A 14,365-nucleotide genomic window follows, 5' to 3' on the forward strand; every position below is an offset into this window, starting at 1 on the left:
TGCTTTGTCGTGGACGATGTCAAACATCTAAGGCAAGTGGATATTCCATTGCACTCCTTGTGCCTCGTAGATGGTGGACATGCTTTGGAGAGACATGAGAAAACCATAGAAACAACATAAATATTACAACACAGAAAGAGCTCATTCAGCCCTCTGTGTTTGTGCTGGTTGGATGAAATATCCTTCCATTCTAAACACATGTTCCAGCATCTGTTCTGTAGCCTTGCAGGTTATCGTGCTTTGGTTACTGATCCAGATTCCTTCTAAATGAATGCAGGGGTTCCACCTCACCCACCAAACTGCACAGCAAACTGAGTTACCCAGCTCCCTCTGAGTGAAAATGTTTTCCTTATGTTCCCTGTAATTCTACTACTAGTTACCTTCTATCTCGACCCCTAGTAATTGATTTCTTTGCTAGGGTCTTTCCTGTGTATCTAGGTGTCTGATTATTCTGCAAACTTTAATTAAGTCTGCTGTCAGAGTCCTTTATTCTAAGAAAACAACTCTAACCTATTCAATCTTTCCTCACAGCTGCAATATTCCAGCTCTGACAACATTCTTGTAAATGTCCTGTGTACTCTCTCTAAAGCAATTATGTCCCTCCTGTAATGTGACGAGAACTGTAGATAAAATCCCAACTTCAGCTTAAGCAGTGTCTTATATAGTTTTGGTATTACATCCCTGCTTTTATATTCCATAACTTTTCCAAAAAAACACAAAACATTTCATATGTTTCTTTGCCACCCTATCTACCTGATGCCAACTTCAAGACATGCATTCCAAGCTGTCTCATTTCCTTTACCTCTCTTGACAGCCTCCTATTTATTGTGTATTCCTAGCTTTGTTTGCCCTTCCCCAATGCGTTACTTCACACTTCAGATTGAAGTCGGTGTAGAATTCTTTGTTCTGGATTCTCTCAGCAGAAGGAATGGTTTTCTCTACTGATTTCTTGAAGTCCTTTAATTAATCACACCAGTTACAGATGATTCTTCTGTAATGTGACGATTGTGTTCTTGTGCAACTCCGTGTTATAGAAAAATCGCACTTGAGAAACAGTGCTTAAAATGTTGGCGATGTAACCATGTTACAGCCAACACATGCTTTAAAAGTTCACACTTTAGAAACAGTGTCTTTAATTTGTCAATTGCATTATAGTGAATTCGCATTAATGAAACACGCATTATAGGAGAACAACCTGTATATCATTTGTGCATTGTCTTTATTCCAGGTATACAAGTTTGTCTATGCCTTGTAATTTAACCCTTTCCACATAGTATAATTCAAATCAATTTTTGTTGCACTCCCTCAGAGACAGTACATGCCACCTTGGATGAAGTGTCCAGAACTGAGTACAGGATTCCAAATGCTATAACAGACTTTTCCGCCCTTTTCTATTTTTTTCTCTTTATTGTTCCATGTGGACCTGAACGTCACTAGCAGGTTGATTTGTTGCCCATCTCTAATGAATGGTTTTCTAGGCCATTTCAAATGATTCTTGTATGCGGATCCAAAAACATCTCTGCACTTCCTCAGTTCCAGAAGGAGTCAGAGGAGATGTCCTCTTATTTTCCCACATTGCATTTCGTCGGTCACAGTTAAACCCAATCAATGAATCTGTCAATATTCCTTTTCTGAATTTCTGCTCTTATCTACACTATTTACTTAGCCACCCAACTTAGAATCATCAATAAGCTTCGTTAAATAACTTGATCAAAGTCATTGACAAATATCGTGAAGTGCCTATGGGGCTTATCACTGGTCACACCCTCCATTTGAAATACCGTACTTGCTGCCCCCTATCTCTTAACAATTCTCTCTGTTGCATCCTTTTTAATACACTTTCATTTTTTGCAAACTGCGTCTAATGTAAAATCTTATTGAATACCTTTTTAAAGTTTGTGTAAATAACATCTTCATCTACCATGATGATTTCCTCAAAAAATGTAAACTGGTTTTCTTCGACCTGACTTACCCTTAATAAGCCCAGATGCTGGTTTCTCTGACCTAGGGACGTTTTGATTTCTGGGGCTTTTTTGAGTCAGACCATTGGAGAGAGATCTCCCTGGCAAAATATTCCAAATGCAGTGTAACCAGCGTTTCTAGTTACCTTCCCAACCTTTGTGTTTTGTTCCCTTTATTCTTCAGTGGGAATCTGAACATCACTAATAGGTTGATTTGTTGCCCATTTCTAATCACTGTTGAACTGAATGACTTTCAAGGCCATTTCAAAATATGTTCACTGGTGCAGTTTGTCTTTACCCCCCCAACATGCAAGGTTGATTTCACTGTGGGGATTATGCCACTTGGAATGTAGAGTTCTGAGCAGGAGGACTAGGCAGTTGAGTCCTTTTCTGGAAGCTGCACGTTCTCTACTCCCTCAGCATCAAATCCAGCTAGAACCCAGCAGAGGCTTTCTTCAGTGCAACTAGTCTCCTCAAACTTTGTACAAACAGCTACCCCATGCAATGTAGGATTACTGCAGATGCTGGAATCTATACTGAAAACAACAAATGCTGAAGATCACAGCGAGTCAGCATCCATGGAGAGAGAGCAAGCTAATGTTTTGAGTCCAGATGACTCGATGATTCTAGGTCTGAAAAAAGGTGTCAAGGATGAAGTGAAGTGCGGACAGGAGCACCCGGAAACTGATTTAGCCAATACTCCGGACTCATGCAGCAGGTCAATCTTTCCCATAGTGCTTAGAGGACTGGCTATTTATAGTTTACATCCTTATTCTTGACTCCATGAGAGAAAAAAAAATCAGTCTTGCATCTTTCCATCTCAGCATGTCAGACTTAAGTATTCGACAAGAAGAGAGCCATCTCATTCTGAGATGTCACTTTGCTGCTTTGGGAATTGTACAAGGTGCCTGTCCTGGGAGTGTTTGATGGGGACTGAAGGGAGAGTTTTACCCTGTATCCAGTCCCATGCTGTACCTGTTCTGTAAATGTTTGATGGGTATAGTGTTTGGGGGGGAAGGAAGCTTTACTTTCAATTTAAAAGTGTAGAGTACGTTTTACTCTCTGTCTGATCCTGTAGTACCTACCCGGAGAGCGTTTAGTGGAGAAAGTTTTACACTGTGTCGAACTCCATGCTGTACCTGTACTGGGAGTGTTTGATGGGGACAGTGAAGAGGGAGCCTTACTCTCTATCTAACTCCATGCTATATTTATCCGAGGACTATTCAATGGAACAGTGTTGTAGGGGTTTTCAATTTGAAAGAGATTGAGTAGTCCACTCTTGATCACCAGTACAATGATGGAAGGGCCATCAACAGTGCTCTGAATAAACTGCTCATCTAACTTAGTTTGGGTTCCTCCAGGGCCACTATTTCCTGGCTTCATTACAGCCCTGGTTCAAACATGAACGAAAGAACTGAACTCCAGAGCGGAGAGGATAGTGACAGCCCTTGACATCAAAGTTGCAGTTGACTGAGTGTAGCACCAAGGAAACCTAGTGAAGTTTGAATTTAGTGAAATTGCAGGGGAAACTCGCTCTCCTTTTCCTTCGAGAAGGTGACAAAACAGGTGGATGAAGGTAAGGCGGTTGATGTGGTGTATATGGACTTCAGTAAGGCATTTGATAAGGTTCCATACGGTAGGCTATTGCACAAAATAAGGAGTTTTGGGATTGAAAGTGATTTAGTGGTTTGGATCATAAATTGGCTAGCTGAAAGAAGACAGAGCGTGGCGGTTGATGGGATATGTTCATCCTGGAACTCATTTACGAGTGGTGTGATGCAAGGATCTGTTTTGGGTCCACTGCTGTTTGTCATTTTTATAAATGTTTTGGAGGTGGGCGTAGTAGGATGCATTAGTAAATTTGCTGATGACTGTAAGGTAGGCAGAGTTGTGGATAGTGCCAAAGGATGTTGGGGTTACAGAGGGACATAGAGAAAATGCAGAGCTGGGCTGAGGAGTGCCAAATGGAGTTTAATGCGAAAAAATGTGAGGTAGTTCACTTTGGAAGAAGTAACAGGACTGGGCTAATAGCAAAATTCTTGGAAGTGTAGATGAACAGAGAGATCTCAGTGTCCAGGTGCATAAATCCCTGAAAGTTGCCACCCAGGTTGATAGGATTGTTAAAAAGGCATATGATGTGTTGGTGTTCATTTGTAGAGGGATTGAGTTTCGGCGCCACGAGGCCATACTTCAGCTGTACAAGACACTGGTAAGGCTGCACCTGGAGTATTATGTGCAGTTCTGGTCACCGCATTAAAGGAAACATTTGGAAGTTTCGGAAAGGGTTCAGAGGAGGTTTACTAGGATGTTGCCTGGTATGGAAGGAGGGTCTTATGAAGAAAGGCTGAGGGAACCCAGGCTGTTTTTGTTGGAGAGAAGAAGGTTGAGAGGTGACTTAATCGAGAGGTATAAGATAATCAGAGGGTTAGATAGGGTGGACAGTGAGAGCCTTTTTCCTTGGATGGTGAAGGTTAACACGAGGGGACATAGCTTTAAATTGAGGGGTGATAGATTTAGGGTAGATATCAAGGGTAGTTTCTTTACTCAGAAAGTAGTAGGGGTGTGGAATGGCCTGCTTGCAACAGTGGTAGACTCGCCAATGTTAAGGGTATTTAAACGGGCATTGGACATATCTGTGAATAATAATGCAATGGTGTAGGTTAGATGGGCATCAGATTAATTTCACTGGTCAGCGCACCATCGTGGGCCGAAGGGCCTGTACTGCGCTGTAACGTTCTATGTTCTATGTTTTTTCAGGGTGGTGGCGCCTGCCCTGCTATTCTCAGTTGTTTCATTAATGAACTTCCCACCATCATAAGATCAGAAGTGGGGATGTTTGCTGATGATTGCATTCGTGGCTCCTCAGATACTGAAGGAGTGTGTGTCCAGATGCAGCAAGATCTGGACAACAACCAGGAATGGACTGTCATGTGGCAAGTATAGCAGGATGGCAAGATGGCATGTAAGAATAAAGAACAAAGAAAATTTACAGCCCAGGAGCAGGCCCTTTGGCCCTCCAAGCCTGAGCTGATCCAAATGTACTGTCTAAATCTGTCGCCCAATCCCTAAGCATCTGTATCCCTCTGCTCCCCACCTACTCATGCATTGTCCAGACGCATCTTAAATGAATCTACCGTGCCTGCCTCTACCACCTCTGCTGGCAACGCGTTTCAAACGCCCAGCACCCTCTGTGTGAAGTACTTGCCGCGTGTATTCCCCCTTAAACTTTCCACCTCTCACCTTGAAAGTGTGACCTCTTGTTATTGAATCCTTCACCCTGGGAAAAAGCTTGTCTCTATCCACCCTGTCTATACCCTTCATGATTTTGTAAACCTCAATCAGGTCCCCCCTCAATCTCCTTTCCTCTAATGAAAATAAACCTAACCTACTCAACCTCTCTTCATAGCTAGCACCTTCCATTCCAGGCAACATCCTCGTAAACCTTCTCTTCACCCTCTCCAAAGTGTCCACATCCTTTTGGTAATGTGGCAACCAGAAATGCACACGGTATTCAAAATGCGGCCGAACCAATGCCTTGTACAATTTTAACATGACTTGCCAGTTCTTATACTCAATATCCCGTCCAGTGAAGGCAAGCATACTATATCCCTTCTTGACCACTCTATTCACCTGTGCAGCAATCTTCAGGGTACAATGGACCTGCACTCCCAGATTTCTCTGCCCATCAACTTTTCCCAAGGCTCTTCCGTTCATTGTATAATTTGCTCTAGAATTAGTCTTGCCTAAGTGCATCACCTCATATTTGTCTGGATTGAAAACCATCTGCCATTTTTCCGCCCAACTTTCCAGTCTATCTATATCCTCCTGTATTCTCTGACAGTTCCTTATGGTTTCTGCTACTCCACCAATCTTCGTGTCTTCTGTAAACTTGCTGATCATACCAACAGTGCCCTCTTCCAGATCATTTATGTATATTACAAACAACAGTGGCCCCAACACTGACCCCTGTGGAACACCACTGGTCACTTTTCTCCATTTTGAGAAACTCCCTTGAACTACTACTCTCTGTCTCCTCTTGCTCAACCAGTTCTTTATCCACCCAGCTAGAACACCCTGCACACCATGTGACTTCACTTTCTCCATTAGTCTACAATGGGGAACCTTATCAAATGCCTTACTAATGCCCATGTATATGACATCAACAGCCTTTCCTTCATCTATCAACTCGGTCACTTACTCGAAGAACTCTATTAAGTTGGCAAGGCATGAACTCCCCCCGCATAAAACCATGTTGCCTATCACTGATAAGCCCATTCTTTTCTAAATATAAATAGATCCTAACCCTCAATACCTTCTCCAGCAACTTTCCCATCACTGACGTAAGGCTCACTGGTCTGCAGTTACCCGAAATATCCCTACTACCTTTCTTGTACAGGGGGAAACAACATGAGCAACCCTCGAATCCTCTGGCACCTCACCTGTATTTAAGGATGCCACAAAGATATCTGTCAGGGGCCCAGCTATTTCCTCTCTCGCTTCCCTCAGCAACCTGGGATAGACTCCATCCTGTCCTGGGATTTGTCCATAATAACCTCTAGCCTACCCAACACATCCTCCCTACTTATGTCAATGTGATCCACGTGAGGGAAGTCTAGAATGACTGGACTTGTACTTGCTGGAATTGTTAAGAATGATGGGAGTCATAGAAATATATAAACTCCTGATGGGACTAGATGAGCTAGATGTAGAAAGACTGTTCCCACTGTTGGGGAAGTCCAGAACTCGGGGTCACTGTCTAAGAATAAGCCATTTAGGACTGAGATGAGGAAGAAATTCTTCACTCAGAGAGTTGTGCACCTGTGAAATTCTCTCCCACAGGAAGCTGTTGGGGCCAGTTCATTAGAAATATTCAAGGGGGAGCTGGACATGGTCCTTGTGGCTAAAGGGATCAAAGAGTTTGGAGAGAGAGCAGGATTAGGATACTGAGATGGCATGATCAGCCATGACCGTATTAAATGTTGGAACAGGCTCGAAGGGCTGAATGGCCTACCCTGCACCTATTTTGCATGTTTCTATGTAAGAAACATTTGAACCACATTAATGCCATGCAATGACTATTTCCATCAGGGGGAAGCTAACCATTGTCCCTTTCCATTCAGTGGTATTACTGTCACTGACTTCTCCCACTATCAACATCCTGGAGTTTACCATTGATCAGAACTGAGACTGGGTTAGCGATATAAATATTGTGACTCCCAAGAGCACGTCAGAGGCTAGGAATCCTGCAGCAAGTAGCTCAGCTCCTGATTCCCCATCTACAAGGCGCAAGTCAGATATATGATGGAACACTTGCCTGGATAAGAGCAACTCCAGCAACACTGAAGAAGCTTAACGCCATGCAGGACAAAGCCCCTTACTTGATTTGCACACCTAACATCTATAAACATCTGCTCCCTCCACCACTGACACTCAGTAATAGCACTGTCCATCATTGGAAAAATGTGCTGCAGAAATTCACCAAGTCTCCTTAGACAGCACCTTCCAAACTAACAACTGTCATTTAGAAGGACAAGCACAACAGATACATGGGAACATCAGCACCGGCAAGTTCTCCTCCAAGACCCTCCAAGTCTAAAATCGTGGTACCGGTAAAGCACAGCAGGTCAGGCAGCATCTGAGGAGCAGGAGAATTGACGTTTTGGGCATAAGCACTTCATCTGGGTTTGATAACAGTTCAGTATTGCTGAGTCCTGGAACTCCCTGCCACCTCAAATAGATTGTAGATGTAGACTAGCTCACCAGCACAGTTCCAAGGGTAACTAGGGATGGGCTATAACTGTAGGCCCAGCCAGGGGTGCCCACATCCCCAGTTTGTATAAAACAAACCAGCTGGCATGAGATGAAACTGACTCAGAGTCAGGGTTTAACTTCAGGGAGATGGAGCCAAGTTCCCTGCCACTCTGCCACACTTTCTAAGCAGTAATTCAGCAGCTTTTGCACAGAGGATGGTACAGGTCAGCCTGATTTGAATGAGGAATTTAGATAACACATGAAGGCCCAGAAAGAAGATGGGGGTGGTATCATGCCTGAGACGATAAGGTTTGGGGGATCCCTGCTAGCTGAGCAGTGTGGCACTGTGACATGTAAATCAGTGAACTCTTGGGAGTTGAAATCAATGTTGGATTAGCCAGTTCTGAGTGCAGTCCAGCAATTTTCCCTCACTTACAGTTTCTAATGTAAGGACGTCCGTTCAGGGGATTGCTTTTGCTTATGATATGCATAACAAAGGGAAAAAGAAAAGGCTTGGATTTATAAAGCACCTTTCAGGATTTCAGGACATCCCATGTTGCTGCACAGCCAGTGAAATACTTTTTCAGTGTCATCACTGTTGTAATATACATGCAGTGGCAGCAATGTGTACACTGCAAAATCCCACAAAATGACTATGTGATAATGACTGGATCATCTGATGTATAGTTTCTCATTCAGGGATAAATATTGGTCAGAACACTGAGTAAATACCTCTGTTCCTCTTCATCTCACCCTTTGTAATACCAGCCTGACAAGGTAGATGTGGTCTCAATTTAACATTGTAACCTAAAGATAGCACCTCTGACTGTGCTGCACTCCCTCACTACTGCAATTCCACCTGATTAGATTAGATTACTTACAATGTGGAAACAGGCCCTTCGGCCCAACAAGTCCACACCGCCCCGCCGAAGCGTAACCCACCCATACCCCTGCATCTATATCTACCCCTTACCTAACACTACGGGCAATTTAGCATGGCCAATTCACCTGACCTGCACATCTTTGGAGTGTGGGAGGAAACCGGAGCACCCGGAGGAAACCCACGCAGACACGGGGAGAACGTGCAAACTCCACACAGAATTGAACCCGGGTCTCTGGCGCTATGAGGCAGCAGTGCTAACCACTGTGCCACCGTGCCGCCCACCTGAATTTAGTGCTCAAATTTCTGGAGTGGGATTTGAACCCAGAAGGCTGTGCCTCAGAGCAGGAGTGATACCCACTGAGACACAGCTGCTTTCACCACCTTTCATGTTCTGACATTTTCCTGGCTCACATCCAAAGGGTTCCTGAGAACTGACAGTTTCTGCCTGCAGACCTGCCAAAGTTCGAGTGACTGTGTCTGTCTGTCTGTGTGGTGTCTGTATGTTTCAAATCATGCCAGCTATCGAACACTTTGAGTTAGCTCATACACCACACAGAGTTACGGAGTGGGAGGCATACTCAGTGTGGAGCTGACTGCTTGAGTGATGAATATTTGCAATGCAGCTGAATAGTCCTCCTTATCTGGGTAAACTGCTAGCACACTACTGTCAGCTGCCAGTCAGAGTACATTGCCTCATGCTGTGCACCAACTCACTTGAGCTGCCATTCTGAAATCTGCACACTCAACTCCATTCCTTTGGATATTAGACCTCACGGATCGCTTGGGCTTTTGTGTTGAGACTGCAATCTATCCTGTGGAGTTTTGCAGCATCTGAGTCTACGCCAGCACGACGAGCCCTGACCACAAATGCCTGTACACCTATCAAGCCAAACACTGTGGGACTGGACCACAGGTATTCAAACTATCTAAAGTCCAACCTTTAAATTTATTGTTGGTGTAAGATGATGAGGATTCTATTTTACTAAAATGCTTTGTAAAGTTTGAATCTGCATTTTATTGCAGGCTGTCCTTTAATACTGTGGGTACCGTGTGAGAACACAGGGTGTCCTCTGATTATGCGCATGTCCTGTAATGCATGTGTCTGTCACAACGTGGGCGTTCTGTAATGTGGTGGTGGTGCTGTAAATAGGTGCCTTTTCACAAGTTATTGCAGAAAGTGAAAACTCATGGTGTTGCGATAAGATATTAGCATGGGTCGAAGATTGGTTTACTAACAGGAAGCAGAGAGTAAGAATAAATTGATTGTTTTCGGGTTGGCAAGATACCACAAGTGTTGTGTCACTGATTAGGGTTATAGTTTATAATGTGGAGGTGCTGGTATTGGACTGGGGTGGTCAAGGTCAGAAGTCACACGACGTTAGGTTATAGTCCAACAGGTTTATTTGCAATCACAAGCTTTTGGAATGCTGCCCCTTCATGAAGAGAGATGTCTAGATCTAAAGAAGGACCCAAAACCTTAACTCTCCTGTCTCTTCACAGATGGTGCCAGATCTGCTGAGGCTTGCTAGCAATTTCTATTTTTGAAGCTAATACAGTGCTATAGTTTATTGCAAAAGGAATTGAATGTTAGAATAGGAGGTTATGCTTTAGTTTAAAAAAGAAGGGGTATTGGTGAGACCACATCTAGGGGACTGTGTACAGTACAGGTCACCATACTTATTGAAGGCATTGGAAGCAGTTCAGAAGGACTTGCCAGTTTATATCTGAAATTAGACTTTATATAAGGAAATGTTGGAAAGGCTAAGCCTCTGTCCTCTGGAGTTTAGAAGAGTTAGGGGTGACTTATTTGAAACCTAACATTTTGAGGGGACTTGAGGGGATGTGAAAAGGACGTTTCCTCTTGTAGGAGAATCTAGAACCAGGGTCATTAGTTTAAAAATAGAAAGGTCGCTCATTTAATGCAAAGATGAGGAAAAACAGTTTTTCTCAGAGGTCTGTGAATTTTTGGAATTCTCTCTCTCAAAAGGCCATGGGTGCAGAATCTTTAAATATTTTGAAGACGGGGGTAGATAGATTCTTGACCACCCCCAGGGGATGAAAGGTTGCCGGAGATGTGCAGGAATGTAGAGTTGAGGTTAAAATCAAATCAACCATGATGTTATTGAATGGTAGAGCAGGCTGGAAAAGGCTGAGTGGCCTCGGCTTGTTCTTAAGTTCGTAATTGAGTTAGTGAAACTGACAGATGGATTTAAGTTTGCAGTAATAGATTCTGAATTGAAGATATTAGATCTGAAAGTTATTTAGATAGTGAAAAGCTATAAACAGTGGAAGAGTCAGGGATCCATGTCATTGGTCATCATAATAATCGGGTACAAAATACAATTGGATGCCCAGTAATTTTGTAACCCCTGTAGAAGAGGAAGTTCAGTTTCATGGAGATCTCACTGAGACAGTGCTATCTGGAATATATTGGAATGGAGCTGTCAACTGGAGAGGAACACAAGACTGCTAGGAATATCCCACTGCAAACACAGGCCTGGTTGGCATATCCCACTGTGAACACAGACCTGCTGGGAATGCCCTGCTGGGAACAAGGGGATGCTGGGAATGTTCTGCTGGGAACATAGACCTGCTGGGAATATCCTGCTAGGAAAATGGGGCTGCTAGGAATGTATCACTGGGAACATGGCTGATGGGAATGTCACGTTGGGAACTCGAGGGGCTGATGGGATCATCCTGATGGAGAACACGGGGTGGCTAGAAGTGTCCTGCTAAGGAACATGGGCTGCTGGGATTATTCTTTTGGATAACATTGGGTTGATGGTAGTATTCCTTCTAATTTTCTTTCTGGCTGTGCAGGCCTCCAAGGACCATGCTCACAGCCACACAGTTGAGAAAGAATTTTGGCATCTGTCAGTGTCCTGCTGGGCATCAAGAGGCTTCTGGCAGTGTCCTACTGGGGAGCTCAGAGCTGCTGGGGTTAAGGGGATATGGGAGAGGCCTGCTGGGGTAGAACCGTTCTTTCACCTTGTTTTTATTGTTCAAGAGATTATTGATATCTATTGATTACCCCAGTCAAGGAACAATAATTGAATGTGAAAGAGTTACTTTCATCGCTTGTCCAATGTTATGAGATCAGCTCCAGTATTGGACACATTTTGTCACAAGCATCTACATGTATTGCATCTCATGTACACTTGGTGTGTCATACTCTACATTTTCCTCTTGGAAAAACAGAGAGCTGTAACTAGTCTTGTGTATATGGGAGACACAGTAAGAATGTTTGGTGCAGGTAGGAGGAAAGAGATGGATGTAATGTTTGTGTTGGAAGGTTTGCAATTGCTCCTGAAGTTGACCCTCAGAATGCACTCGTCGCCAATTCTGCTTCAGCTGAACATGCCTGCTTGTTGAAAACGATTGCCACGCTTGGTGACAGTGGATTACTCTACCTGGGGTCTGGATGGTGCAGTTGAAAATTGTGCAGCTCCAAAATGCAGTTTCGCATGGTCAGAGACAGATGCACTGATGCTGTGATCAGTCTATAGGGACATTGGGTGACTGAACTGAAAAAATCATTGAGAAACAGAGCGAGCTCTCTGACAGAAACCTTTCAGTAACAGACTTGCTTCCTGTCACTCAACTCGTTTTGTGTTTAACGCAAATGCCTATCTCTAAATGTGTTTCTGCTTTTGTGTCCACTCAGAGGAAAGCTATTCAGCAAAATGGTGGCACCTGGGGCTGATTTCTTTGGTTTTTCCCACCCCACCGTTCAGAACTTGATTCAGAGCGGCCCTTGTGCCAGAAAATATATCTAGTAAGGTTCCAAAACCAACAAAATCTCTCATTTGTGCAGCGCATTTAACATAGTAATCTTTCCAAGATGTTTCCCAGGAGATTTATCAGTCACTCACTGACATTGTGACAAAGAAGGAGATATTAGGACAGGTGAAATGCTTGCTCATTGAGATCAGTTTGCAGTGTGAATTAAAGAGGGATCAGATAGAGAGAGAGTGTGAGTGAGGGCATTCCAGATCATTGGTCCTCAGCAGCTGAAGGTATGGCTGCCAATGTTGAAGGAACACCAGGTTATAGTCCAACTGGTTTATTTGGAAGCACGAGCTTTCAGAGCACTGCTCCTTCATCAGGTACCTGGTATTGTGTGATTTTTAACTTTGCCCACCCCAGTCCAACCCCAATTCCTCCACATAATGATGAAACATTCAAGAGCTTCACAGGGTGGCACAGTGGTTAGCACTGCTGCCTCACAGTGCCAGGGACCTGGGTTCGATTCCAACCCAGGAGTTTGCATGTTCTCCCTGTGTCTGCGTGGGTTTCCTCACGCAGAGGTGTTCTGGTTTCCTCCCACAGTCCAAAGATGTGCAGGTCAGGTGAATTGGTTGTGCTAAATTGCCCATAGTGTTCAGGGATGTGTAGCTTAGGTACATTAGTCAGGGGTAAATATAGGACAGGGGTTTGGGGGGCGGTGGGGGGGGGGTCGGTGTGGACTTGTTGGGCTGAAGGGCTGTTTCAACCCTAAAGGGGTTCTACTATCCAGGACAAAGCAGTTTGCTTGATGGACACCACCATCCAGAAATTTCAGTCACTTCCAGTGGTGTTCCACAAAGATCTGTTCTGGGACCTCTGCTCTTTACAATTTTAATAAATGACTTGGCTGAGGAAGTGGAAGGGTGGGTTAGTAAGTTTGCTGATGATACAAAGGTTGTGGATACTGTGGAGGGCTGTTGTAGGTTGCAATGGGACATTGACAGGATGCAGAGCTGGGCTGAGAAGTGTCAGATGGAATTCAACCTGGAAAAGAGTGAAGTGATTCATTTTGGAAGGTCAAATTTGAATGCAGATTTACAGAGTTAAAGGCAGGATTCTTAGCAATGTGGGGGAACAGAGGGATCTTAGAGTCCACGTCCATAGATCCCTCAAAGTTGCCACCCAAGTTGATAGGCTTGTTAAGAAGGCATATGGTGCATTGGCTTTCATTAGCAGGGGAGTTGAGTTTAAGAGCTGCAAGGTTATGCTGCAGCTCCATAAAGCCCTGGTTAGACCACAGTTGGAATATTGTGTCAGTTCTGGTTGCCTCATTATAGGAAGGATGTGGAAGCTTTAGAGAGGGTGCAGAGGAGATTTACCAGGATGCTGCCTGGACTGGAGGGTGTGTCTTATGAAGAAAGGATGAGTGTACTAGGGCTTTTCTCATTGGAGCAAAGAAGAATGAGAAGTGACTTGATAGAGGTGCTCAAGGTGATGAGTAGATATCCAGAGACTTTTCCCCAGGGCGCAAATGGCTGTAATGAAAGGGCATAATTTTAAGGTGACTGGAAGACGGTTTAGAGGAGATGTCAGAGGTAGGTTTTTTACACAGAGTGGTGGGTGTGTGGAATGCACTGCCAGGGTGATATTAGAGTCAGATACATTAGGGACGTTGAAGGCATTCTTGGAAAGGCAGATGAATGATAGTAAAATGAAGGGTATATAGGTTAGTTTGACCTCAGAGTAGGATGAAAGGTTGGCACAGCATTGAGGGCCAAAGGACCACCAACAACCAATGCAGCAGTGTGTTGTTTCGACAAGATGCACTGCAGAAATTCACTAAAGATCTTCAGACAGCATCTTCCAAGTCCACGATCACTTCAACCTAGAAGGAAAAGGACAGCAGACATATAGAGTTATAGAGTTATAGAGATGTACAGCACAGAAACAGGCCCTTCAGTCCAACTTGTCCATGCTGACCAGATATGCTAACCTAATCTTGTCCCATTTGCCAGCACTTGGCCCATGTCCCTCTAAACCCTTC

This window comes from Chiloscyllium punctatum, chromosome 13 (assembly GCF_047496795.1).
Source record: "Chiloscyllium punctatum isolate Juve2018m chromosome 13, sChiPun1.3, whole genome shotgun sequence".
NCBI lineage: Eukaryota > Metazoa > Chordata > Chondrichthyes > Orectolobiformes > Hemiscylliidae > Chiloscyllium > Chiloscyllium punctatum.